The sequence below is a fragment of the Phyllobates terribilis genome, unplaced genomic scaffold (assembly GCF_046119375.1).
Source record: "Phyllobates terribilis strain yellow unplaced genomic scaffold, ASM4611937v1 Scaffold_7__3_contigs__length_470593459, whole genome shotgun sequence".
Taxonomy (NCBI): domain Eukaryota; kingdom Metazoa; phylum Chordata; class Amphibia; order Anura; family Dendrobatidae; genus Phyllobates; species Phyllobates terribilis.
Genome location: NW_027362767.1, coordinates 232,936,668 through 232,950,991, shown reverse-complemented (window position 1 = coordinate 232,950,991; position 14,324 = coordinate 232,936,668).

Here is a 14,324-nt window from a genome sequence, read left to right as displayed (position 1 = left end):
GAATTCCAGATTCTCCTCAACAATGACTGGGGAAGGTAATGGTGATGATGGTTCAGAGGAAGCAATATATTTCTTGTGAAGTGATCGGTGAAACACATTATGAATCTTGGTAAAGTAAGGTAATACACTACTGGATTAATGACGGCAATAAATAAGAAACCAAATCCTCCTGATTCTCAGACACAAAGCATCTAAGATATGTCTCAAGATTCTGGTTCACTCGTTCAGTTTGCCCATTAGACTGTGGGTGAAAGGAGGATGAAAATGAAAGATGAATCCCCAATCAAACACAAAATGGTTTCCAAACTTTGGAAATAAACTGAACCCCTGGTCGAAAACAATATCAGAAGGAATCCCATGTAATTTCATGATTTCTTCAATAAAAATTTGCGTCAAAGTCTTGGCATTCGGTAAAGCAGGTAGTGCAATGAAATAAGCCATATTGCTGAACCTATCCACCACCACCAATATTACAATGTAACCTGCTGATATGAGTAGATCAGTGATGAAATCAACAGACAAATGAGTCCATGGTCTACAGGGAATCGCCAAAGGTTGAAGAACCCCGGACGGACAAGTATGTGGGGTCTTAGAACGCGCACCGGTACTGCAGGCAGCTACATAATCCCAAACATCTTGGTGCACCCCAGACCAACAAAAACGCAGAGTAAGAAGATCTGTGGTGGCTTTACTACCAGGATGTCCAGCCAGGACCGAATCATAATGTTCACTCACAATTCTAAGACAGAGGTTCACAGGGACAAACAGTTTACCTGAAGGACAGGCAGCAGGGCACCCCCCTGATCCTCTAGGACCTCTTTCTGTAATATAGGAACTGGCTCACAATTACTTCCTCCCCCTGAAAAACAATGAGATAAAGCATTTGCCTTAATACCCTTATCTCCCAGTCTAAAAGTCAACAAATTTGAATCTGGTAAAGAATAATGACCATCTTGTATTTCTAGGTGTCAGATGTTTGGCATATTCCAAATATAAAAGATTTTTATGATCAGTGATTACTATGACCGCATGAACTGCCCCCTCCAAAAAATGAAGCCACTCCTCAAAGGTCCACTTTATTGTCAAGAGATCCCTATTAACAATGTCATAGTTTCTCTCGGCGGATGACAGTTTCTTGGAGAAGTATGCACACGGGCGCAATTTACTTGGGAAAGAACACTGTGACAATACAACCTCAAACCCCACCTCTGATGCATCAACCTCTACAATGAATGGCTGAGTGACGTCAGGCCGTATAATAATCTGTGAAGAGTAGCAAATGCCTCACTGGCCGGACTGGACCATTTAGAAAAGTCCGTCCCTTTCCTGGTCATATCCGGCAATTTGTCCACTACTGATAAGTTCTTGATGAACTTACGATAATAATTGGCGAACACTAAAAAGCTTTTACATCTTCAAGACGATTCCAATCAAGTACTGCCCGGATTTTCTACGGATCCATGCGAAAACAGGTCAACAATAATAAATACCCCCGATTAGGGATCTCCTGAACCGAGAGCATACATTTCTTTAGTTTGACGAATAATTTATTGTCCCTTGGTACTTGTAAGACCTGCCTTACATCTATGTGATGTGACTCACGGTCCGACGAATAAATCAGTAATCATCCAGATACACTACTACTACAAATCTACCTGCCAGGTGAAGAAAAATGTCATTTACAAAGAACTGAAAAATGGCGGGAGCATTAGTCAACCCAAATGGCATAAAAAGGTTTTTGAAATGTCCTTCTGGCATATTAAAAGCAGTCTTCCACTCATCCCCCTTCTTAATACGGATGAGATTATAGGACCCCCTAAGGTCTAGTTTGGAAAACCACTTAGCCCCAACAATCTGATTAAACCCTTTAAAGCCCAAGACTCACTAATACATATCTGCGCACTGGGCTTTAAGAGCCTGATACGTATTAGTACGCCTTTGCGATCGCGCCCACACACAGCCTGTGCGGGCGTGATTGCCGACGGGTGTCAGCTGATTGTCACAGCTGACACCCGGTGCTATGAGCTGGGAGTGGTCCTCGCACCGCTCCCGACTCATTAACCCCCGCAATGCTGTGATCGAAGTCGATCGCAGCATTGCGGTGGCAAAGGGAGGTGATCAGGATACTCACCTCCTCTCCCGGCCTCCAGCGCTGTCTGCCGTGGCTTCCCGGATGTTGCCATGATGACCCGATGTCGTCATGACAACATCCGGGTCACCAGACAGCAAGAAGATATTTTGGTCATGCGCAGTGCATTACCAAAATATCTTCTGCATCTTCAGCACTGACAGCCTGTATAGCACAGGGATGGTGCTGCATTCCTGTGCTATACAGGTGATCAGAATAAAAAAAAGTGAAAGTCCCATCGTGGGACAAGGTGTTAAAGAAAAAAAAGTGTCAGAAAGTGAAAAAAAAAAAAAAATTGTAAAAATATAAGAAAAAAATTAAAAAATAATCCAACAAAAATAAAAATATAATGTATCCATCAATAAATATTATGAAAAAAAAAACAATAAAAGTACACATATTTGGTGTCACCGCATCCGTTATGAGCTGACCTATAAAAATGTCCCACTAGTTAGCCCCTTCAGTGAACACGGTAAAAAAAATAAATAGAAAAAGAAGCATAAAACAATGCTTTACCTTCATACCGCCAAAAGAAAAATGGAATAACACGCGATCAAAAAGACGAATATAAATAAAATGGTACCGCTGAAAACGTCATCTTGTCCCACAAAAAAGAAGTTGCCATACAGCTCCACCATCCGAAAAATACAAAAGTTATAGCTCTCAGAATAAAGCGATGCAAAAAAATATTTTTTTCTATGAAATAGCTTTTATTGTGTAAAAGACAAAACATAGAAAAACAATATAAATGTGGTACCACTGAAAACGTACTGACCCGAAGAATAAAGCTACCTTATCAATTTTACCACATGCGGAACAGCATAAAAAAATGTAAAAAAAAACAATTCCTGAATTGTTGTTTCTTGTTTATTCTGCTTCCCAAAAATCGGAATATAAAGCGATCAAAAAATGTCACGTGCCTGAAAATGGCACCAATAAAAACGTCAACTCATCCCGCAAAAAACAAGCCATCATATGACTCTATCAGCCAGAGTATGGAAAAATTATAGCTCTCAAAATATGGCGATGCAAAAACTACACACAAAAAAATGCGTCTTTTAGTGTGTGACAGCTGTCAATCATAAAAACCCGATATGATTATGGTATCACTGCAATAGCACCGACCCGAAGAATAAAGTCGTCTAATCACTTATACCGCACGAGGAACAGCGTAAAAAAAAAACTCTCGGGTTAGGGTTGTGCTAGGGTTAGGGTTAGAGTTGGGGTTAGGGTTAGAGTTGGGGTTAGGGTTGTGCTAGGACTAGGATTAGGGTTGGGGTTAGGGTTGGGCTAGGGTTAGGGTTGGGATTTTTTTCAAAAGTAAAAAAAAAAAGATGACAATATGGCGACTAGTGTTGAGCGCAAGTGCTCGCTACTTGAATTTGCATCGGGTGCTCGGGTATGCACTGAGTATCGCGGGTGCTCGAGTGACATGCTCGGGTCTCTGCCCCATATGCTTCGCGGCCAAAAAACCCTGCGGGGAATGCCTGCCATGCATGAGCGATCTCCACATGTTTTTTTTTTGGGTGTCTAATAACAGTGAAACATGTGGGCGGGGACTCGAGCATGTCACTCGAACACCCAGGATACATGGTCCATACCTGAGTACCCGATGCAAACTCAAGTAGTGAGCACTTGCATTCAAGACTAATGACAACTTATTCAATATGATGACCTAATGTTATCAAATTCTGTGTCGTACCTCTGGGTTCAAAATGTTCACTATACCCCTTGATAAAATCCTTGAGGGGTGTAGTTTCCACAATGGGGTCACTTGTGGGGGGTTTCCACTATTTAGGCACATCAGGGGCTCTCCAAACGCGACATGGCGTCCGCTCTCGATTCCAGCCAATTTTGCGTTCAAAAAGTCACACAGTGCTCCTTCCCTTCTGAACTTTGCCGTGCACCCAAACACTGTATTTTCCCCACATATGGGGTAGTGGCATACTCAGGAGAAATTGCACAAAAGTTTTTGGGGTCCATTTTCTCCCCTTACACTTGTGAAAATAAAAAAATAGGGGCTAAAACATATTTTTTTGTGGAAAAAGTTTAATTTTTTTATTTTCACGGCTCCATGTTATAAACTTCTGTAAAGCACTTGGGGGTTCAGGGTGCTCACCACACATCTAGATAAGTTCCCTCAGGGGTCTAATTTCCAAAATGGTGTCACTTGTGGGGGGTTTCCACTGTTTAGGCACATCAGGGGCACATCCGCTAATTATTCAAGCAAATGTTACATTCAAAAAGTCAAATGGTGCTCCTTCACTTCCGAACCCTGCCGTATGCCCAAGCAGTGGTTTTCCCCCACATATGGGGTATCTGCTTACTCAGGAGAAATTGCACAACAAACTGCATGGTGCAATTTCTCCTGTTACCCTTATGAGAATGCAAAATTGGGGTCTGAAAAACATTTTTGTGGGAAAAATGTGAAAATGTAATTTTACGGCTCAATGTTATAAACTTTTGTGAAGCACCTGGAGGTTTCCACTGTTTAGGCACATCAAGGGCTCTCTAAACGCAACATGGCGTCCGCTAATTATTCAAGCAAATTTTACAATCAAAAAGTCAAATGGCGCTCCTTACCTTCCGAACCCTGCCGTGCACCCAAAGAATGGTTTTCCCCCTCCGACTTCTACGTCTCTTGCAAGGAGCATTGGAGTTCCTCCAAATTTTTGGCAGCTGTTACTTTACTGCATAGGCAAACTGTATGGGAGACACACTTCCTAATAATGGGAGCATTTTTTGCAGGAGGCCCTCCTCTATGTCTTTTGCAAGGAGCATTGGAGTTTCTCCAAATTTTTGGTAGCCATTGCAGTCACTGCATACGCAATAACAGTATAGGAGACCCACTCGTTAATAATGGGAACAACAAAGCATAGCCGGCTGATGGCTCTCTAAGAATAGCGAGGGCCACTTGATGGCCCTTTAAGAATAGTAGGGGCCGCTTGATGGCCCTATAAAAATAGTCTTTATGACTTTCAGAGTCCCTCCATCATAAATGAAACAGGATGTTTTGATGATGTGTCACACACCACATGGCCAGATAAGGTAGCAAAATGTTAAAATGACATTTTCATTTGTCTTAGTTGAAAGCAATGCAAAAGTGCAAAAACGCATCAAAAACGCTTCGTGTGAGCATAAACCAAGGTGTGGAGGAGTATTTTTGTTTTTATAAAGGATGTTCCTTAACATATTGCCCAGGGAAATCCATTTTGGTTTCGTTTTTGCATGTTTTATTGTGAGTACGTAAAAGTGGCGTAATACCTCTGACAAAGTTGTTGACAGCAATGACCTGGGAGTCAGAGATGCTTCCAGGGGTCTTCCCCATGCTGTTCCTATGTCATTTGAGCACTGTTCCCATTGATTTGGGCAATTTTTAGGCCTTCTGCAGAATGCCGGGGGGGCGGAAAAATGCTCGAGATTCCCGTAGACATACATTGGGCTCGTTACTCGGCCTGAGCACTCGAGCATTCCAATTTCCTTGACTCGAACAACGAGTACCCAAGCATTTTAGTGCTCGCTCATCACTAACTATAGTACATGGATGACTATGGGCTGTGCAGTATGTTATATGGAGGACTATTGGCAGTGCATTATACTTCTACTATGGAGCCGCATGACTTCCATGTATGCCCCTGGTGAGTATATGGTTTATTTTTTTCTATACATTAAAGAACAGAGGGAGAAAGGGGAACATATAACAAGATGGGGGATATATATACCAAGATAAGGGACATATATACCAGGATGAGGGACATTTATACCAGGATGGAGGGTCCATCAGACTCTGGTTACACCACTGTGAGCGTCCATCTCTGGCCAGGTTTGTTGTGGTACCATGTTCTTTCCATTTGATGATAATGGATTTGATGGTGCTCCGGGGGATCCTCAGAGATTGGGATATTTTTTATAACCCAACCCTGACTTGTATTTCTCAACAACTTTGTCCCTTCTTGTTTGGAGATCTCCTTGGTCTTCATGGTGGTGTTTGGAGATCTCCTTGGTCTTCATGGTGGTGTTTGGAGATCTCCTTGGTCTTCATGGTGGTGTTTGGAGATCTCCTTGGTCTTCATGGTGGTGTTTGGAGATCTCCTTGGTCTTCATGGTGGTGTTTGGAGATCTCCTTGGTCTTCATGGTGGTGTTTGGTTAGTGGAGTCTCTTGCTTAATGGTGTTGCAGCCTCTGTGGCCTTTCAGTAAAGGTAAAGTGTATATACTGACAGACCACGTGACACTTACATTGCACACAGGTGGACGTTCTGTCAGTAAGCATGGGACTTATGAAAGAAATGGCTTGCACCAGAAATTTTTAGAGGCTTCATACCAAAAAGGGATAAATACATATGTGCATGCCAATTTTTAGTTATTTGATCCCAAAAATTTAATTTATGCCTATATTTTTGTCACTTCTCTTCACCAACTTAGACTATTTAGCGCTGATGCATCACACACAAATCGGATTACAAAAATATTTAAACACAGGTTGTGATGTATTAAAATAGGGAAAAAGTCAAGGGAGGGTGAATACTTTCGCAAGTCACTGTATACAGTGGGGAAAATAAGTATTTGATACACTGTCAGTTTTGCAAGTTTTCCCACCTACAAAGAATGGACAGGTCTGTAATTTTTATTGTAGGTACACTTCACCTGTGAGCAGGGTCGCCATCAGGGCATTACAGCTTTATGGGGTCCGGTGAGCAGAAGTATAGAGGGGGGGCCCGGACTGTCTGGGCACCCCCTCTTGTGCTTCTGCTCACTGGGCCCTGGGTGTAACAAAGTGCTGTGCGCCGGGGTGCCGTCTTGGGCAGCGCGCACCTTGTCAATATGAGCTTTCCCGGAGCTCCACGGCCATCAAACCTGAACGGCTGCGCAGCTCCAGCTCCCTCCGCCTTTTCCGGACTTCTGGTCGGGTGATGGCGCATACGCTATAACATCATCGCGGACACCACTGGCCGCTGCCAGGACACCAGAAGCAGAGTTGCGCCTACAGGGGATCGTAAGTGAGGTAAGTATGAAAAACTTTTTTTTTTTCTTTCAAAAATTTATTAAATGGGTGACGGGGGGAGGACGGGGACAGCAAATGATGAATGAGGGACGGAGGGGGGACTGCAAATGATGAATGAGGGACGGAGGGGGGACTGCAAATGATGAATGAGGGACGGAGGGGGGACTGCAAATGATGAATGAGAGGAGGGGGAGGGGGGACAGCAAATGATGAATGAGGGACGGAAGGGGTACTGCAAATGATGAATGAGGGACGGAGGGGGGACTGCAAATGATGAATGAGGGACGGAGGGGGGACTGCAAATGATGAATGAGAGACGGAGGGGGGACTGCAAATGATGAATGAGAGACGGAGGGGGACTGCAAATGATGAATGAGGGACGGAGGGGGGACTGCAAATGATGAATGAGGGACGGAGGGGGGACTGCAAATGATGAATGAGAGACGGAGGGGGGACTGCAAATGATGAATGAGGGACGGAGGGGGGACTGCAAATGATGAATGAGGGACGGAGGGGGGACTGCAAATGATGAATGAGGGACGGAGGGGGGACTGCAAATGATGAATGAGAGACGGAGGGGGGACTGCAAATGATGAATGAGGGACGGAGGGGGGACTGCAAATGATGAATGAGAGGGGGAGGGGGGACTGCAAATGATGAATGAGAGACGGAGGGGGGACTGCAAATGATGAATGAGGGACGGAGGGGGGACTGCAAATGATGAATGAGGGACGGAGGGGGGACTGCAAATGATGAATGAGAGACGGAGGGGGGACTGCAAATGATGAATGAGGGACGGAGGGGGGACTGCAAATGATGAATGAGAGACGGATGGGGGACTGCAAATGATGAATGAGGGACGGAGGGGGGATTGCAAATGATGAATGAGAGACGGAGGGGGGACTGCAAATGATGACTGAGGGACGGAGGGGGGACTGCAAATGATGAATGAGAGGGGGAGGGGGGACTGCAAATGATAAATGAGAGACGGAGGGGGGACTGCAAATGATAAATGAGAGACGGAGGGGGGACTGCAAATGATGAATGAGAGACGGAGGGGGGATTGCAAATGATGAATGAGAGACGGAGGGGGGACTGCAAATGATAAATGAGAGACGGAGGGGGGACTGCAAATGATGAATGAGAGACGGAGGGGGGACTGCAAATGATGAATGAGAGACGGAGGGGGGACTGCAAATGATGAATGAGAGACGGAGGGGGGACTGCAAATGATGAATGAGAGACGGAGGGGGGACTGCAAATGATGAATGAGAGACGGAGGGGGGACTGCAAATGATGAATGAGAGACGGAGGGGGGACTGCAAATGATGAATGAGAGGGGGAGGGGGGACTGCAAATGATGAATGAGAGACGGAGGGGGGACTGCAAATGATGAATGAGAGACGGAGGGGGGACTGCAAATGATGAATGAGAGACGGAGGGGGGACTGCAAATGATGAAGAGAGGAGGGAGAGAGGGACTGCAAATGATGAAGTGAGAGGGGGAGGGGGGACAGCAAATGATGAAGTGAGAGGGGGAGGGGGGACTGCAAATGATGAAGAAAGGAGGGGGAAAGGGACTGCAAATGATGAAATGAGAGGACGAGGGGACTGCAAATGATGAAGTGAGAGGGGGAGGAGGACTGCAATTATAATTATTATCATTTTTAATAGTGAGGCGGGAGAACTGCAAATGATGGATTGAGGGAGGAGAGAGACTGCAAATGATGAAGTGAGGGGGGGCAGCTAATGATGAAGTGAGGGAGAGACGGGAGACATCATTTGAATTGAAGGTGGGGGGTGGTGAGTCCAAATGATGACTTGGGGGGGTTGGGGGAGAGCAAATAATGATGAATTTTGAGGGTGGGGGGAGTAAATGATGTATTGAGACTGGTGGATGGTTGCAGTAAATGATGATGAATTGAGGGTGGGGGACAACAAATGATGAATTGGGAGTGGGGCAGCAAATAATGATAAATTGAGGGTGGGGAGTGTAAATAATGTATTAATTGTGGGGGAGAGCAGTTGATAATGAATAGAGGGTGGGGTGGGAGAGAGTGAGGACATGACATAATGAATTGGGGTGGAGGGGGGCATGTAAATATAATGAATCGGGGGAGCGGAAGGTACAGATTGGGGGTTTTGAGGATGCAGGAGTGTGACTGGTATTGAATTGGGGAAAGAGTACAGATTCTAATTAATTTATTTATTAGGTGGGAAAAGTGTCTATTTATAGTTAGTGGGGGCGCAGTGGTGGATTACAATTTATATTTGGAATGGTGGGTTGCATAATAACTAATTATATATTAATGGTGGGCTAACGTCTGAATTCAGAAGAAGAGGAAAAAGTTGGCAATGTGCTCTGGAAGCGGTGCTCTAGATATCTGTGTGTTATTTTCTGCAGAGACGAGTCCTGGCTGGAAGAAGTGATGGCGGACTGCGCTGGATGAAGAAAAGCAAAGATGAATATCTTCAACTAGAGACGTCACTGGTGAGTCAGTGTATTACCTATACACTTACACTATATACTATGTACAGAGCTCCTGTGTATAATACTACTGGTGATCACTGTATTACCTGCACACTATATACAAAGCTCCTGTGTATAATGTCACTGGTGTTCACTGTATTACCAGTACACTGACACTATATACAGAGCTCCTGTCTATAATACATAGTAACATAGTAACATAGATTTTAAGGTTGAAGGAAGACTAAGTCCATCTATTTCAACCCATAGCCTAACCTGTTGATCCAGAGGAAGGCAAAAAAAACATGTGGCAAACATTAAGTTCCACATTGGGGAAAAAAATTCCTTCCCGACTCCATACAACAATCAGACTAGTTCCCTGGATCAATGCCCTATCAAGGAATCTAGTATTTATAACCTGTAATATTATACTTTTCAAGAAAGGCATCCATGCCCTTCTTAAATTTTAACAGTGAATCACTCATTACAACATCATGCGGCAGAGAGTTCCATAGTCTCACTGCTCTTACAGTAAAGAATCCCCGTCTGTGATTATGATTAAACCTTCTTTCCTCCAGACGTAGAAGATGCCCCCTTGTCCCGTCTCAGGCCTCAGAGTAAAAAGATCAGTAGAAAGGTCTTTGTACTGTCCCCTCATATACTTGTACATAGTAATAAGATCACCCCTAAGCCTTCTTTTTTCCACAGTAAATAACCCCAAGTGTAATAACTAGTGTTGAGCATTCCGATACTGAAATATCGGGTATCGGCCGATATTCGCGGTATCGGAATTCCGATACTTAATTCCGATACTTTTACAATATCGAATACCGGAATCGGAAGTTCCCATAATGCCTGCGCTCTGCAGTGTCTCTGAAGGATGACAAGCTGGATGGCAGCGCTCAGCTGCGATCCAGCCTGTCATCAGAATGCCATCCCAGCGTGGGAGAATTCTCCTGATCGTTTAAAAGCCGGCGGGCGGTAAAAAGCCGCCGGCTTTTAAACAATCACACAGCCCCATACTGCTTCCCCGCAGCCTCCCACCCCGATCCTCCGCTCCCCTCGCCACCTCCCATCCCGATCGTAAGTTAGGACCGGGCGGGGAGCGCAGCACCAAGGAGCGGGGAGCGAAGGACCCGGGCGGGGAAGCCGGCAGTGAAAAGACTTCACCGCCGGCTTTCCCGTTCTGTGCTGCGCTTTCCCGCCGGTTATTTCAAATGAACAGCTGAGGTATCAGGTGATGCTGATCAGCTGTTCATTTGAAGTAGCCGCGGTGCCCTCAGAGGGTTCACGTGAGTTCATGCTTAACTGCATTGCATGAACTCACATGAACTTTCCCACGGCCGCACAGGTCAGCCTCACCTCCTGGGTGATCAGCCCGTCATGATTGGTGTGTGCGGGTATCTGTGCGTGTGTCTGCGAGTGTGTGCGGGGTGTCTGTGCGTGTGTCTGCGAGTGTGTGCGGGGTGTCTGTGCGATGTCTGTGCGATGTCTGCGGGTGTGTGCGGTGTCTGTGCGATGTCTGCGGGTGTGTGCGGTGTCTGTGCGATGTCTGCGAGTGTGTGCGGGTGTGTGCGTGCAGGCAGACATAGGCCGATGTGACACTGCTACTCCCATCGGCCTATGTCTGTCCCCCGTCCACTCGTGCCAGCAGGATCAGCTCGATGGGAGCAGTAGTTCCCATCAGCCTGATCCTGCTATTTAAATTGCCCTACTGTTTCCCCAATAAATTTTAAATACATGTCATTGGTGGCCAGTGGTTACCTACAATAAATTAGTTCATACATTACCTGTCCCCGCCAATCGCCACCTAAAATAAAGGAAAAAATAAAAAACTACACCTATACTCACCTAGACACCTAATTCCCCGAAGCCATCGATCTCCTGTAATAAAATCTAAAATAATAAACCACAACCTTATCCTTACCCCTCCATAGTAGTCCACGAGTGTCCCACGATGATCTCCAGTTTAGAGCAGCCACATAGAATGTGACCGCTCTGAACCGCTGCCGCCGCTAGAATGATGGGGCCGTAAAGCAGCCCCGTCATTGCATAAGCGGGTTCGCCGGAGTTCAGGCAGCGCTGCTCCGGTTAGCTCCTTTACGGCCCTGCTGTACCGTGAGAAATTCCCACGGTACAGCAGTGCCGTAAAGGAGGTCTCCGGAGCTGCGCTGCCTGAATGCACTCCGGTGACCTCAGTCAGTGGCTCCCACTGCCGGGAGCGGACGTGTTCCCGGCAGTGTGAGCTTACAGCAGCCATGCACAGCTGTCACCATCTCCAGATGTGACAGCTGTGCATGGGAGATCAGCGCAGGAACGTGGACAGGTAACTATTTTTTTTTAGTAAACTAAGAATTAAATAAAATGGTGTGTTTTATTTCAAATAAATTATTTTTTTCTGGGTGTAGTGTGTTTTTTCTTTTTAACACTTTGTAGGTTAGTAATGGGGGTGTCTTATAGACGCCCATCATTACTAACCTGGGCTTCATGGCAGCTGGCGCTGACATGAACCCCAGCCCTATTACCCCCTGCCACCGCACCAGGGCAGCGTGGAAGAGCGAGGCTAAGTGCCAGAGTTGGCGCATCCTATGGATGTGCCATTTCTGGGGCGGCTGACGACTGGTGTTTCTAGCCTGGGAGGGGGCCAATATTCATGGCACCCTTAATGGGCTATTAATATCAGCCCCCAGCTGTCTGCCTAGCCTTTGCTAGCTATTAAATAGGGGGTACCCCACGTCATTTTTTTGGGGGGGTCCCCCATTTTAATAGCTAGTAAAGGCTAGGTATTCAGCTGGGGGCTGATATTAGTAGTCTGGGAAGCTCTGTGGGTATTACCCACTTCCCAGGCTTCAAACATCTGCCCCAGCCGTCTGCTTAACCTCTGCTAGAGCCTAAAATTATGGGGGATCCCACGCCAATTTTTTTTTAAATAAATCCTTTATTTTAACACTAAATGACATTTGAGGAGTTAATAAAGATGCAGTCCCTAAATTATTATTTATTTTTTAATTAATTTTTCCCAAAAATTTTGACGTGGGCTTTGCCATATTTTTGTATGCCAGCCAGGTACAGCATCCAGCTTCTATGAACGCGCCATTTTCCGGTGTGGCTGCGGACTGCAATTTGCACCGGGGGGGGGCAGAAAGCTTGGGTTTCCCTGCGCTGCAGATTCCAGCCCCCAGCTGCCTAGTTGTACCTGGCTGGACACACAAATAGGGAGAAGCCCCACGTATTTTTTTTTTTAATTATTTCATGAAATTCATGAAATAATAAAGATAAAAAGGGCTTCCCTATATTGTTGTGTCCGGCCAGGTACAAATAGGCAGCTGGTGGTTGGGGGCAACCCGTTCCTGCCTGCTGTACCTGGCTGGACACAAATATAGTGCGAAGTCCCACGTCAATTTTTTTTAAATTATTTCAGGAAATTCATGAAATAATTTTTTAAAAAAAGGGCTTCCCTATATTGTTGTGTCCAGCCAGGTACAGCAGGCAGGAACGGGCTGCCCCCAACCACCAGCTGCCTATTTGTACCTGGTTGGACACAACAATATAGGGAAGCCCTTTTTTAAAAAAAATTATTTCATGAATTTCATGAAATAATTTTAAAAAAAAAATACGTGGGGCTTCTCCCTATTTGTGTGTCCAGCCAGGTACAACTAGGCAGCTGGGGTCTGGAATCCGCAGCGTAGGGAGGCCCAAGCTTTCTGGGCCCCACCCGCTGCAAATTGCAGTCCGCAGCCACCCCGGAAAATGGCGCGCTCATAGAAGCGCCATCTTCTGGCGCTGTACCCAACTCATCCAGGGCCCTGGTGCGGTGGCTCACTGGGTAATAAAGGGGTTAAGGCCAGCTTGGCATTATCAGCTGGCCCTAAGCCCGAAATTCATGGGGTCACGCCAATATTAGACATGACCACCATGAATTTCTAGTAAAGTATTTAAAAAAAACACAACACCCAGAAAAAAGTCCTTTAATTGAAATAAACACACAATTCTTTCTTGTTCTAAATTAAACCATACTTACCATCACGCCCATTCCAGCTGAAGCCAACGATCTCCTGCAATAAAAGAAAAATAATAAAGCAACCTCATCCTTACCTTTCCATGGTTCCCACGACAGCTTCAGCTCTGCTACATCGAGATGACAGGCTGGACCGCAGCAGAACGCTGCCATCCAGCCTGTCATCCCGCAGACACTGAGAAGCGCAGGCATGCTTGCGCTCCTCAGTGTCTCTCTGTGACGGCATAAAGATGAGCCGAGGTCATGTCCAATGAACTCGGCTCACCTCATGCACGTCATTGACAGCGTGGGAAAATTCTCCTGCACTCAGCGCTTCAGCATGAGAATTTTCCCACGCTGTCAGTGACGTGAATGAGGTGAGGTCATGTCCAATGAACTCAGCTCACCTCATGCACGTCACTGACAGCGTGGGAAAATTCTCACGCTGAAGCGCTGAGTGAAGGAGAATTCTCCCACGCTGTCAGTGACGTGAATGAGGTGAGCTGAGTTCATTGGACATGAACTCGGCTCATCTGGATGCCGTCACAGAGAGACACTGAGGAGCGCAAGCATGCCTGCGCTTCTCAGTGTCTGCGGGATGACAGGCTGGATGGCAGCTTTCTGCTGCGGTCCAGCCTGTCATCTCGATGTAGCAGAACTGAAGCTGTCCTGGGAACCATGGAAAGGTAAGGATGAGGTTGCTTTATTATTTTTCTTTTATTGCAG